The 13,061-nt window shown below is 47.0% G+C and overlaps 1 protein-coding gene across 2 annotated transcripts in view; it reads right to left on the bottom strand.

Moving 5' to 3' along the window:
* Positions 1–13,061, bottom strand: part of FAM171A1 (family with sequence similarity 171 member A1) — a 135,133-nt gene that overhangs the window by 94,068 nt on the left and 28,004 nt on the right. The gene's annotated exons all lie outside the window — the stretch shown is intronic.

The raw sequence follows: 13,061 nt of genomic DNA on the forward strand, positions 1-13,061 counted from the left end.
CCAGGCTCTGAGGTCTCAGCACAGAGCCCGATGCGGGGCTTGAACTCACGAACCGAGAGATTGTGACCTGAGCTGAAGCTGGACACTTAACCGACTGAACCACCCAGGCGCCCATCTGAGGATACATTTTTTAAGAGGTTCACCCTCTTATCCTCCTTGGGGGGAACATTCTTTATATATCATCATCAAATGTATTTTATTCCCAGGGCATAACATAATGCTAATATTCCACATTTAATCGTATCTCTGGCAATCACCATCTCTGCCGGGCGCTGAAACATTTCGGGCGGCCTCATGCACTATCCGTCTATCAGGCACGCCCGGCTCGGACTCACTGCCTGTTTCCAGTGGTGGTTTGACTCACTCACACACATCTACCCGAGGAATGGCAAAGAGGTCTCCTAGCAACGATCTGAACATCTACTTAACCGCCGGTGTCTCTTCAAGCCTCAGATGCAAGGCTGAGGGAAAAGAGCCCACGAAAAAAACACACACACACACACACAAAAACCGAACCAGCCCATCCGGATCCGTGCTGTCATGATAGGAAGCACGATTTCGTCACGGGTTTAATAACAAATCGCAGGCAGAGCAACCTGGGCTAAATAGAGGCCCTCCCACTTGTAGTCACTCTCTGAGCAGAAGCATCTGTACTGATGCCTCCCCCCCCCACCCCCAGATGTTCCCTGTATCCGAGGACCCAGAACAAAATGGAAGAGCCACGAGAGGGCTAAGACCGAAGACACGGCAGCGGCACAGCACACACAGGGGCTGATGACCCGTAAGTGGCAGGAGCAAGCCGGGTGCATCTGAGTAACAGGTGCTCTCCTCCCCTGTCCTCCTTCTCCGATGCAGTCCCGCGGCACCTTTCTTGCAAAGTCTATACACAGAGGGCACGGTCGGCGATTTCCGGTTTCATTTTAACCGCAGAGAGAACCTGAAGAGTTCACACCTGAAAAGCAACCCGCCGCCGAATCCTTCCGGCCCCTGACGACCTTCCACTCTTATGGCTGTTATTCCATCCACACCTTTCTTCAGTGGCTGGCCTTAGCCGAATCTTTCCAGAGCTTCAGTCTCACAGAAAGGGAACTTTCCTTCTGCGCTTCTGTGGCTAATGGAATCTTTAATTAAAATCAGCTACCGGCCAGCAAGAACTGGCGATGCCAATGGGAGAGAGGACGTCTCTAAACAAGCCCTCGGCATCCAGGGCAGGGCTGTGTGGCAGGCTCGGGGGGTCCGCCGGCCATGCATCTGCTAACCGTGCACCCGCTGGCCCTGCACCCACCAGCCGTGCACGGCACCAAGCCCGCGTTCCACGTGTGGGCGCCGGTGACCCGGCCAGCCTGGAGTGCTCACGACACCCAGCTCCGCCTCCAGGTAAGCGGAGGACAACCACCTGCTTCCTAAGGTAAATGCCTCTTTCTTTCAAGAGGTCTTACCAGCTCGCCTTTCTGCTCCAGACTTGTCCGTGGGGGCAGCAGTTAACTGGGCTTGTGCATCTCAGCTGCATCTTGTGGCTCACAGACCCAGCCAGCCTCATCCCGGCTCCTCTCCTGTACCCCATCCTTCCAACTCCACTTCACACCCCTGACTGTCCCCGGCATGTGGCTGTGCCTTCGCCCCAGCCCTTCTCCCGGCCTCTCCTCTCAGCTCTGTCCACCCAAACCCCACCACCCGTCCAGGCCTGGCTCAGTTCCATCTTCTCTGCCCCCTGCCTCCAGGCCCTTCTGCCCCTGACACTGTGCACCTCAGGCACTTCTGATCTATGCGCGGGTTCTACCCACTTGACTCCTGGTAGTTACAGATCATTAGACAGATGTGTTACGTGCTATGCCTCTAACTCTCCTCCAGTCTGCTTCTGTTCTGCTGGGACTCTGGGTTTCTTAAAACTTGCTGTGTTCTCTGGCAGAATTAAGCTTTTTTAGTTTTATTTTTTTAAAGGTTTGAGAGAGAGAGAGAGAGAGAGAGAGAGAGACAGACAGACAGACAGACAGAGCGTGAGAGGGGGAGGGGCAGAGAGAGAGGGAGGCACAGAATCTGAAGCAGGCTCCAGGCTCCGAGCCATCAGCACAGAGCCCGATGTGGGGCTTGAACTCACAAACCATGAGATCATGACCTGAGCCGAAGTCAGATGCTTAACCAACTGAGCCACCCAGGTGCCCAAGCTTTTTTTTTTTTTTTTTTGATGTTTATTTATCTTTGGGGGGGGGGGGGGACAGAGTGTGAGCAGGGGAGGGGCAGAGAGAGAGGGAGACACAGAATCTGAAGCAGGTTCCAGGCTCTGAGCTGTTTAGCACAGAGCCCGAATGGGGCTCCAACCCATGAACTGCAAGATCATGACCTGAGCTGAAATCAAGTCGGATGCTTAACTGACTGAGCCACCCAGGCAGCCCCAGAATTAGGCTTTAAGACTTGCGAAACCTCAGAACTCAGAACCTATTTCTTTGTCTCCAAACCACATGCTCACCTTCCCTCCTGACTGGGCCAAAATGCCACCTCTGGGGGAACGGCAGGGGCGGATGCGGCATGTGACGACCGAGGGTAAGTGCTGTTTTACTCTGACCCACTTGAAGATGAGTCCTAAAAGGTAAAGAGAAATTGCCTGGACAATCCCATCATTCTCTCTTCTCATATTCAGTTTTAAACCATTATTACCTCAGACTCCTACTTATAAACTATGTTTCTGTCTTCAACCTCATGCAGATGAAGCACATCCAGGTCACATCCTCCCTGTAAGCACTCTGAGGACACCCAGGATGAGGAAATCTACGATGAACTGTTCAGTAAAAGAAAGAATCGCCTTCCACTCTAAGTGTCCTCTGATTTATCAGTTGCAAACGTTTAGATTCTTCTATTTCATGTTCTGTGAATAACCTTGTATATATCGACCGGAGTCCTGTGTCTTCCCCCCTGCCTCTCCTGTAACCCACTACTGTGTTCACAGTTGGTTTGTTGAAATAGGCTCAGTGAGTAATTAAAAATAAGTCTCACATGGCTACCTCTGGTGGGAGTGACAGCTTCTAGCTCTTCTTGGTTTTTTGGGGCAGGAGGACACAGCCACACCTGGTGGTTTTTCACCACGAAAATGTGGCAACAATGTATTCGAAATGATTAACTATCTCCCTCTTCCCTCGAGTACCCATCAAAAATCCATACGAGCTCTAAGTTTCAGATGAAGCATTCCCCTGAAACACAAAATTAACGGAGATCAAATCACTAGGAAGTGGTGTAGAGTGCTGGTCAAAAACTCTGGAACCAGAAGAGAGGGGTTTAGTTCCCAGCTTTGCTCCTTGCTAGCTAAATAGCCTGGAGGCCGCTACCTATCTGTCCCAGACCACTCACCTCACAGGTGTTAGGGGAATATCAAGTCCAAGCACACACAATGCTTAGAACAGAGCCTGCCATGTGCTGAGTGCTTCCCAGCTCTTAGCTACTATTATTATTTCTACATAGCAAAGATTACTCAATTGGACATTGTATCTTTCTCAGTAGGGAAACTTGTCTCGTTGCTTAAATCTATCAGTACTTTCATAACCTATAAGAAAAAATCTTTTTAAAAATAAATTTTACATTACAGTAAAACCTTTGATGGGGATTAACTTGTTCTGCGAGTGTTCCACAAGACAAGCAGACATTTCTAATAAATTTTAACTTGGTAAACGAGCGATGTCTTGCAATACAAGTGGTTGGTGATGACAAATGTCACATGATCGCATTGAGCCAATGCTTCTCTCTCTCTCTCTCTCTCTCTCACTGCAGGATTGTGGGTGATTGTCTCCCATGCTTGGATGCTCCGTCTCAGGCCGCAGTGTCTGGCAGAAATCAGTGATTTTTCAGAACGTCAGAAGGCACCCCCAACTGGCAGTAGTGTGTTTTTTGTCACTCCAAAGCACCTATGGACAGTCCTTTGCTTTTCTATACAAGAGGAGGCTTAGGAATGCTTTGCTTCATTCTAGGTCAGGCTGCCTGCAGATATACACCCTTTCCTGTGCTGCCTTATTGCCAGTTACATTAAATATGGTATATGACAAGTTTATTAGTACTGTAGTCAACATCCGTGCGAGCATATACAATGGCCCCCATGCAGAAAAAGGTTGAAAAGAAAGGCGCTAAGAAGAAGGAGATGATTATGGTGGAAGTTAAGAAGGAAATCATCGAGAAGCACGATCGAGGGATGCGAGTGGCCGAAATTTCAAGGTTTTATAAGAAGTCTACATCTGTATCTCGTCTGCAGAGGAGGAGGACAAAAGATGGAGGAATCCCTCGCTTCAAATGAGATTAGGGAGAGGTGTAAAGTGTGGGGAACGGTGCAAATTTTGTGGAAAAGCATCACCCGAATGAGGTTCTAGCAGCACAAAGGATGAATCTGTTGAATGACAACGCAATGTCACGTTTCCACGAAATCTTCAAAAGGAGGCAAAAGCAAGTGTCATTGGACAGGTTCCTTGTTAAAGTTGCACGAAAAGAAAAAGATTCCATTGAGCTAGTAGATAGCAGTGATTCCGTTAGTGATAGTGAAAGTTGTCCTACACAATAACCCTCTCTCTTGTCTCCCTCACAACGGCCATGAAAGATTTCAAAGGTAAGTGCAGGTGGTTGATTTTTCTTTATATTTTGTATTTTATGATTTTGTATTATAGTACAGTACTGTAATCACTTTTATATGAATGTTTTTGGGTTGTGGAATGAATCATCTGAGTTTCTATTACTTTCTACAGGGAAAATCGCTTTGATATATGAGTGCTTTGGATTACAAACCTGTTTCCGGAACGAATTATGCTCGCAAACCAAGGTTTTACCATATTGGTTTTCATCAGAAACTGGGATATTCTGAACAGGAGTAGGCAGGTGCCCTGAAGTGTAACGCTCTAAGTATGGGAACGGCGATACCCCGTGAGAATGGCTGGAGCTGCCCCTCTTCACACCCCACCCACTCCTGGATCAGAATTAGCCTGAGCTCCAGTCTTCTTGGGCTGTGGCAGGATAGGAGTCTGGCTGCCTCTGCTGGGTCGAGGTGACCACTCTTCCTTCATCAGCTGCCTTGATTTCCTCACCGATTTTTGTCTCCAATCCCTACCCAGCCCCGAGGATTTGGCAACCTGTTGTTCAAACAGCTCATGCCTTGGCAGTCTCCATATGCAGTTCTAGCATCTAGCAAAGCTGACATCCCCAGGGCAGAAGTGCACTTGGCCTCCGACTTATCAGGGTGGAGATCAGAAACCACATGTCCTTGCAGCTCAGAAAATATTCAAAACAACCTTGTAAAGAGGACAAAATTCACAAAGAACCTGTGGCTCAGAGGTTAAGTAATCCGCTCTCGGTCACACGATAAATAGGGAGCCCTGGCAAAGCCACGGCAGCAGCAAGTCCCCGTGGTTGTGGCTGTGGCCCAGATTCTGCTACAACCGCAGGTGAAAGGAAACCCTTAAGCATGACGTGGGCAGAAAGGCTGAGAATCTGGTTGGAGGGCACAGAGCAATGTAAAAAAACCAAGTGCAGTGTGTGTGTGTGTGTGTGTGTGTGTGTGTGAGCGCACACGTGTATTTTTTACAGACACTCATTTCTGAGTTTAAAATACATATACTAACTTGAACTAATAATGAAGAGTTTATCAACAGGAATCCTGACCAACTATCCGTAATGAATAGGTAAGGAATGCAGGGACACCTCTGTTGACTGGGAGTCCCCAACATCCTGTGGAGATTCTATTTGGCTCCAGGGCTGAGACCCACGATCCGGACTATGGCAACTGGCAGAGCCCATTTCCCTTCTCCTCCCCCACGATTCCTGTCCTGGGCACATGACCTGAGCAGAAGCAGTAAGCACGAATGACAGAGCTTCTTCTGGAGATGCTGGGGACAGTGGTGCAGAGGGTGCTATGACCCACCAGAAGCCATATGCAGGATCCCAAGGGGAGATCCTTAGAATCAGCCAAGAAAAGCAAAGCAGGTGGAGAAAAGAAACCAGGACGTTCAGGGGCATTGCTAAACCAGATCAGTATCTGCCGGCCCCAGCACTGAGCCTTTTGGTTTTCTAGTTTCAGAAACTGATCCTCCGTTTATTGCTGAAGCCAGCCTTAAGTTGTGATTCTTTCTTTTTAATGTTTATTTATTTTTGAGAGAGGGAGGAATGGAGGGAGGGAGGGAGGGAGAGAGAGAGAGAGAACAAGTAGAGGAGTGGCAGAGAGAGAGGGGGACAGAGGATCCAAAGCGGGCTCCATGCTGACAGCACAAAGCCCCATGCGGGGCTTGAACTCGCGAACCCGGAGATCATGACCTAAGCCAGAGTTGAACGCTTAATCGACTGAGCCACCCAGGCGCCCTTGAGTTGTGTTTCTTTTTACTTGTAACCTGAAGAAGTCCTGTCGCAGGAGGCATTTAAGAAAAGCATTTCCTTTACTGCATAGGACAGCACCGCAAGTGGCCGAACACTGACGAGTGGTTTAATTTGCTTGGTGAATATTTTCCTCCTCCGAGACAGCTGATATCAACAATAAGCTTCGGTCTATTCCGGACGGAATTATTTCACTATATTGTCAAGATCACGATTCCCTAATACTTTTACAGTTATGCAAAACCATCTTCAAGAGCGACGGAAGGGCAAAAGGGAACGAAAGAGGAAAAAGGAGAAAGGTGTCTATGTATATAGTGAAGGGGAGAGAGACCGACAGATATTCAGATTCCACAGATTAGCACGAAGGCTTCTTTCAGCCATTATTAATCAGATCACCCTAAACAGTAAACAAAAGCAGCCTACCAATCAAAAGCTTTTTAGTAAATTCCTTCTGGCACGCATGTGAATGCCACCCACAGGCAGTCTTTCATGAACCTTCTCCACCACTGTCCCAGAAGCACTCATTAAGAAGAACCGTGTTGGCATGCGAAGCCTCTATAGCATGCTCGCACACGCATGATCTCAATGGAGCGTGGCACCATCCCTGGCGCCCGGGAGGTGTGGTCAGCCCTGTGCTGCAAGTGAGGGAACGGAGGTCTGCAAAAGTTGAGCACGTTCCTCAAGTTCACAGGAATAACAAGCCAGGAGATGGAAGATTCTGGTCTTCTAACTCAAATCCAAAGGACTTTCCACCATGGCTATCACCCTGTCCTTCCCAGTTCTACAAGGATCTTCTGCCTATCACAGTGGGCAGGCAGACACCAGAGAAATCTTTGTACACTGTATAAGAGAAAAGGACAATCTAAGAATGGAATGAGCAACATCCTAATATGTTTTTTTAATTAAAAATTTTTTTCTTTATGTTTCTTTTGTTTATTTCGAGTATGCTCGAGTGGGGGACAGGCAGAGAGGGTGACAGAGGGTCTGAAGTGGGCTCAGAGCTGACAGCATAGAGCCATATGTAGGGCTTGAACTCATGAGCTGCAAAATCATGACCTGAGCCAAAGTCCGAGTCTTAACCAACTGAGCCACCCAGGCGCCCCTAAATATTTCAAGTTAGCTCTAGAAACACACTCCACCACACTCCCAGCTTCTACAGCCATTTCTTACACACTTTGGGCACAAAGCTTTGGTTGGAAATTACTGGGAATATCCCATGCGCAAAAACCAAATATATGCTCCTCTGTGCTGAAAACAGCACTGATTTTATATTTTTAAAAAACACAATTAAGACTTAAGAACTCAAGTGTAATTATCCAGAAAACTTAAAAACTAGTACTAGCATTTAGAGGCATTTGTATTAAAAAAAATTTTTTTTAACGTTTATTTATTTTTGAGACAGAGAGAGACAGAGCATGAACGGGGGAGGGGCAGAGAGAGAGGGAGACACAGAATCGGAAACAGGCTCCAGGCTCCGAGCCATCAGCCCAGAGCCCGACGCGGGGCTCGAACTCATGGACCGCGAGATCGTGACCTGAGTTGAAGTCGGACACCCAACCGACTGAGCCACCCAGGCGCCCCGAGGCATTTGTATTTTAAATTCGACTTCTTAGAGACATAACCAAGCATCGATCTGGTATTTTCCTTTCTAGGGCATGAGAAATAATATTTAGTTTACCTGGAATTTCCTCAAAGTCAGTGATGCCCAGCAGTTCCTCTTTTACTCCTCCTCTCTTTTAAGCCAGAGAGTTTTTATACTTCCCAATGCCAGTTTGCCTCCAGCAGAGGTAGGGCCACATTCTTCCACAGAAGGGCAGATTCTGGTATGAGGGCTGCTTGTGCCAGGCTCTCTTTTGCATGATATATACGTAAATGGTTTTCCAATCTTACTGCATGGAAGTGGTGATTCAAGTATAACGTCTTCATGAGCTAGATGGGACTTACCAACCTGAAATAACTAGTGTCATTAACAAACTCATCAATGTAGGCTTTCGAACACAAATCAAGTCCCAGGGACTCAGGGCCCAGGCTTGCAGAAGGTCCAGAGCATTCCAGCTGCTCTATTCGCTTATCCTCTACGATCTGACACCGTCTGTTCCCTCCTCCTGATCTCCTTCACAAGTCTCCTCAAAGTTCATCTGAGGAACAGATCAGCTTAGAGCAATGAATTTCAGCTAATTTGCCTGGGTCTGGGTCTAGGTAGGAAGGAACGGTTTGGAATCACTTTGCGATCTTGGGGCGCTTACAGTAAGAAAAAGTGAACAGGATCTATTAAGGGGTATCCTAACAAGCTGATCAACAACTCCCCCCACCCCCGACCTTGCTCAACACCCCCAGCACAGAGCTGAGCACAGAGCTCATGCACATATAGCAGCTTTCACTTTATCGTCACTGACGCCACGAGATAGGCTGCATGTCACCATCTAACGTTGCTCCCAGCAGCCCCCAGCTGCTCTTCTTACCACCCCTAACCCCACACTTGGGTCCTGGGGACATCTGTCCATTCACAGTGTCACTCTGGGGCTCTCTGCTCCTGGGGTCTGGGATCAGGGGCCACTCATGCTTTTAAAACTCTCTCCCCTATAGCTTCTCAACCTCCTGGTCACTGTTTCCCTGCTCCCTGGGGATCCATTTCAACGTTCAAGATGTCAACATCAGCCTTCCTACCGGAATCACTAGCCCAGTTTTCAGATGTGCCTCTGGAGCATCCAAAGACCTTGTCCCACAGAATTCCTCCTCCCAGACCTACAGCTCCTGATTTTCCTTTGTGTTCCCAATCCTAAATGTGACACTACAGACGAACTCACCCAGATGTTACAACTCTGTTATTCTGGCTTCAGCGAAACTAAGGTTTCTCTTTACAGAACCTTTTTGAGGAGCAGTTTAACAGCAATAAGGTTCTTCGGCAGCCCCTCCTCTTTTTAATGAGAAATAGAGCTCTAGAAAATTGGAAAATGTCCTCTGACCTTGGATTTTAGAAGTTGGTCCTGTGATCAAAGAGGAGACACGATCAACCTCCTGGCTCGCCACTTACTAGCTGATAAATACTCCTGGCATCAAGGCTGCTCTAGGAATCAGAAGATTGGGGCTGGCATCTCTTAAACCTTAAATAACTAATTTACAAAAAGTTCAATCTATGAAACATTTGGTGGTTGACTACCACAGCAAGTAACCTTACTTTCATTTATACTCTGTTGGAACAGCTCACTAAATTTAACAAAATGCCGCAGTGCATTTATAGAACATTCAAGACACGCACACGTGCGCACACATACACACAGGAGAATATTACTCAGCCATGAAAAAGAATGAAATCTTGCCATCTGCAACATGGATGGACCTTGAGAGTATAATGCTAAATCAAATAAGTCAGACAGAGAAAGACAAATACCACATGATCTCTTTTATACATGGAATCTAAAATATAAACAAACAAGGGCACCTGGGTGGCTCAGTCAGCTGAGCGTCCCATTTTGGCTCAGGTCATGATCTTGTGGTTCGTGGGTTCGAGCCCTGCATTGGACTCTGTGCTGACAGCTCGGAGCCTGGAGCCTGCTTCGGATTCTGTGTCTCCCTCTCTCTCTGCCCCTCACCTGTTCACCCTCTGTTTCTGTCTCTCTCAAGAAAACTAAACATTAAAAATTAAAAAATAAAAATAAAAACAAAAAGCCCAAACAAAACAAGCTCATACATACTGAGAAGAGATTGGTAACTTCAGGAGGCAGCAGGGGTGGGATGGGAGAAATGGGTGAAGGGGCTCAAAAGGGAAAAAGAAAAAAATTTTAAGAGAACAAACTTACATTAAAAAATGCTGCAGTAAGAAATCTATTTGCTTAATGGAAAGGGTTTTTTGTTTTTGGTTGCCAAAAAACCAAAAATCATGATCTTAAAGTACCTCATCAGGGTTTTCAAACAGACGTAAAACAAAACTTGGGCCAAAGGAGATAATTAAATTTTAAAAGCCATTTAACATTTACAAGATGTATATATACCTATAGAGCACTAATGTTGAGATTTGAAACATAAAATGCTAAACTTGTTTGAATCACAACTTGAAAGTACAATACTTTTATCTTTGTTTCCATCAAGGTGGCGTAAAAGCACATACATGGAGATGTATGGCTTTCTTTCCCTCTGATACAGACTAAAAAGTGAATGAGAAAGTGGGAATAAATTCCTAAGATTGGTAATCAAGGTTAGGTTCATTTTTATCTTCTACTAGACTCAAGTTTCTGACTCATTTAACCTTCTGCTATTTACCTTGACTTGTAATACAGAGAAATTCTTTCCTTCTCTGCCAGTGTCCTTAGATTCTTACTCAACAACTGGGGACTTAATACAGCATCTGGTGTCAGAGGTCCTTCTGAGTGACCACTGTGAAATCTGTCATTTATACCTGAGTCAACAATGCAGTATCCTCAGGGAGGAGGGAGCAGTAATGAAAAGGATGTTATTCAGAGCACAGTACCCTCAAAAACGGAGCTGAGAGAGAGGGAAGCCTACAGGGTTCAAGGCCACCATCTGTCACCCAGGTTGACTGGGGTCACTGGTTTTTCTCTATATCCCCCCTGAGGCAAGGCTGGGCTGAGCAATACCCGGAAGGACAGACACACACACACACACACACACACACACACACACACACACACACAAATAAGAAAGGAAAAGGAACACCAAATAGGGCAGTTTTATCCATGAAATAGATCTGCCTTCCACATGCAAGAGGGAAAAGCTTTTGACCTGATACTTGAAAATCAGCAGTGGCCAGTGTCGGGGTTGTGGGGCAGGTAATACGTGGAGTTCTCAAGAGTGCACAGCTATGTGCAGAGACATTCTCTGTGGACCGAAAAAACTTGTGCCCAATGTATTCTTTGATTTTAAGGTGTAGCTTTACTGCTCCACTTAATATTTCGTAAACGGGGATGTGTTTTATAATCACTGTGGGCCTATGATATGGTAGCATCTGGGCAGAATCAAGGAAATCCTGTACGTTCCCTGCTGTTATTTTCAGCCCTATAGAAAAAGGGTTTCGGGTACTAAAATGGGATTAAATGTGAATGGTTAGGACACTCACATGACCAACATATTTTCTCTACCGAATGATACTGTGTAATGTTTGGGTGTGTGTGTGTGGGGGGGGGGGCTATAAACCATTTTGATAGGAAACAGGCTCTCAGATTCAAGGATTTAGGGGTCACTGTCCGGTACTAAATTTTCTAAACATGGTGGAGACTGACCGGACCGCATCTACTTTCCCACTCTGACAATGCACTTGAGCTCTGGTCGTGGTTCTGTCTGAATGGACCATGTTGTCTTCCCCAGGGACAAGCTGAGACCGACTGCTCTAAAGGTCTATGCCCAACACCCATGGGCCAGGTGGGAAATTAATGCTGGAAATAAAAGCCCCCCAATTCTGACTTTTCTTTAAGAAGATAACGCTTTCAAACCCTCAGCTAGCTACCCTGAGCTCTGAAATCCTGGGGTTCTCAAATCAGTGCTGAACAATCTGAGGAGGGGTGCTCCACAGGTCTAGGTCTGGGTGCCAGGACCACAGCTGGGTTTCAAAGTGTTAGATTCAGAGACAACCTGCCAGCAGCGGGCTTGGCGAGACTTCTCGAAGCTTTGGTTTCTCCAAAGAGAGAAACCGTATGGCTGTGTGCTATAGATTGATCTGTGTCATCCTCACCTTCTTATGTTGAAGCCCTAACCTCCAACGTGACTGTATTTTTGAGTTAGGGACTTTAAAAGGTGATTAAGGTTCAATGAGGTCCTAAGGGTGGGGTCCTATTCCGATAGGATTGGTGGTTTTATAAGAAAAGGAAGGCAGTAGGGGAGCCTGAGTGGCTCAGTTGCTTAAGCCTCCGACTTCGGCTCAGGTCATGATCTCACGGTTCCTGGGTTCGAGCCCTGCGGGCTCTGTGCTGACAGCTCGAGCCTGTAGCCTGCTTCAGATTCTGTCTCCCTCAATCTCTGCCTCTCCCCCACTCTCACTGTCTCTCTCTCTCTCTCTCTCTCAAAAATAAACAAACATTTAAAAATTAAAAAAGAAAAGAAAAGGGAGGCAGACACAAACACTTTGGAAACAGCTTCATTTATGATCAGGTTTGCTCCAGGTAGACCTATCTCTGAGAAAGTTTCAAAGCCCTGTCTTGGAGGAAAGGCACCCATTCATGGTTAAGTCTAAGGGTTTGGGGGCCGGATCTGTGTTCGAGACCCAGTTCTGCCACTTGGAGTCATGCAATCCCAAGAAAGGGGTTCCCACCTGGGGAAGTCTTCCCTTTTTCACATGTAGAGCTGGGATAAGACAGCAGCATCAGTTAAGGAGGCTTTTGGCTGCGAACACTGGAACACCAGGCTAGCAGTGGCTTAAACAAGCAGGGGTTTACATTTCCCAAAGAACAGGAAGTCTGGAGGCAGCAGGGGCCGGCCAGGCTTAGCTGCTCGGCAGTGTTGTCCAAAACTGGGGTTCCTTCCAGAGGTTCAACCCTCAGCGGGTTGGCTTTTTGTCACTTCCTAGTCAAAAGTGTCATCACTGGAGCACGGGCTGTCACAACAGTGTCCAAGTAGAAAAGAAGGAAATGGGCCACAGGGTTCCCTCTCCCCCCTGTGCCTTCCACTTATCAGGAAGCAAAAGCAGACAGGGACATGCTGTCACACCCCAGAACGGGGTCCTGCACTAGGGTGACCCCAGCCCTGAGGATGAGCCCACGTACTCTGACACCTGAACA

Source organism: Prionailurus bengalensis, chromosome B4 (assembly GCF_016509475.1).
Source record: "Prionailurus bengalensis isolate Pbe53 chromosome B4, Fcat_Pben_1.1_paternal_pri, whole genome shotgun sequence".
Lineage (NCBI taxonomy): Eukaryota > Metazoa > Chordata > Mammalia > Carnivora > Felidae > Prionailurus > Prionailurus bengalensis.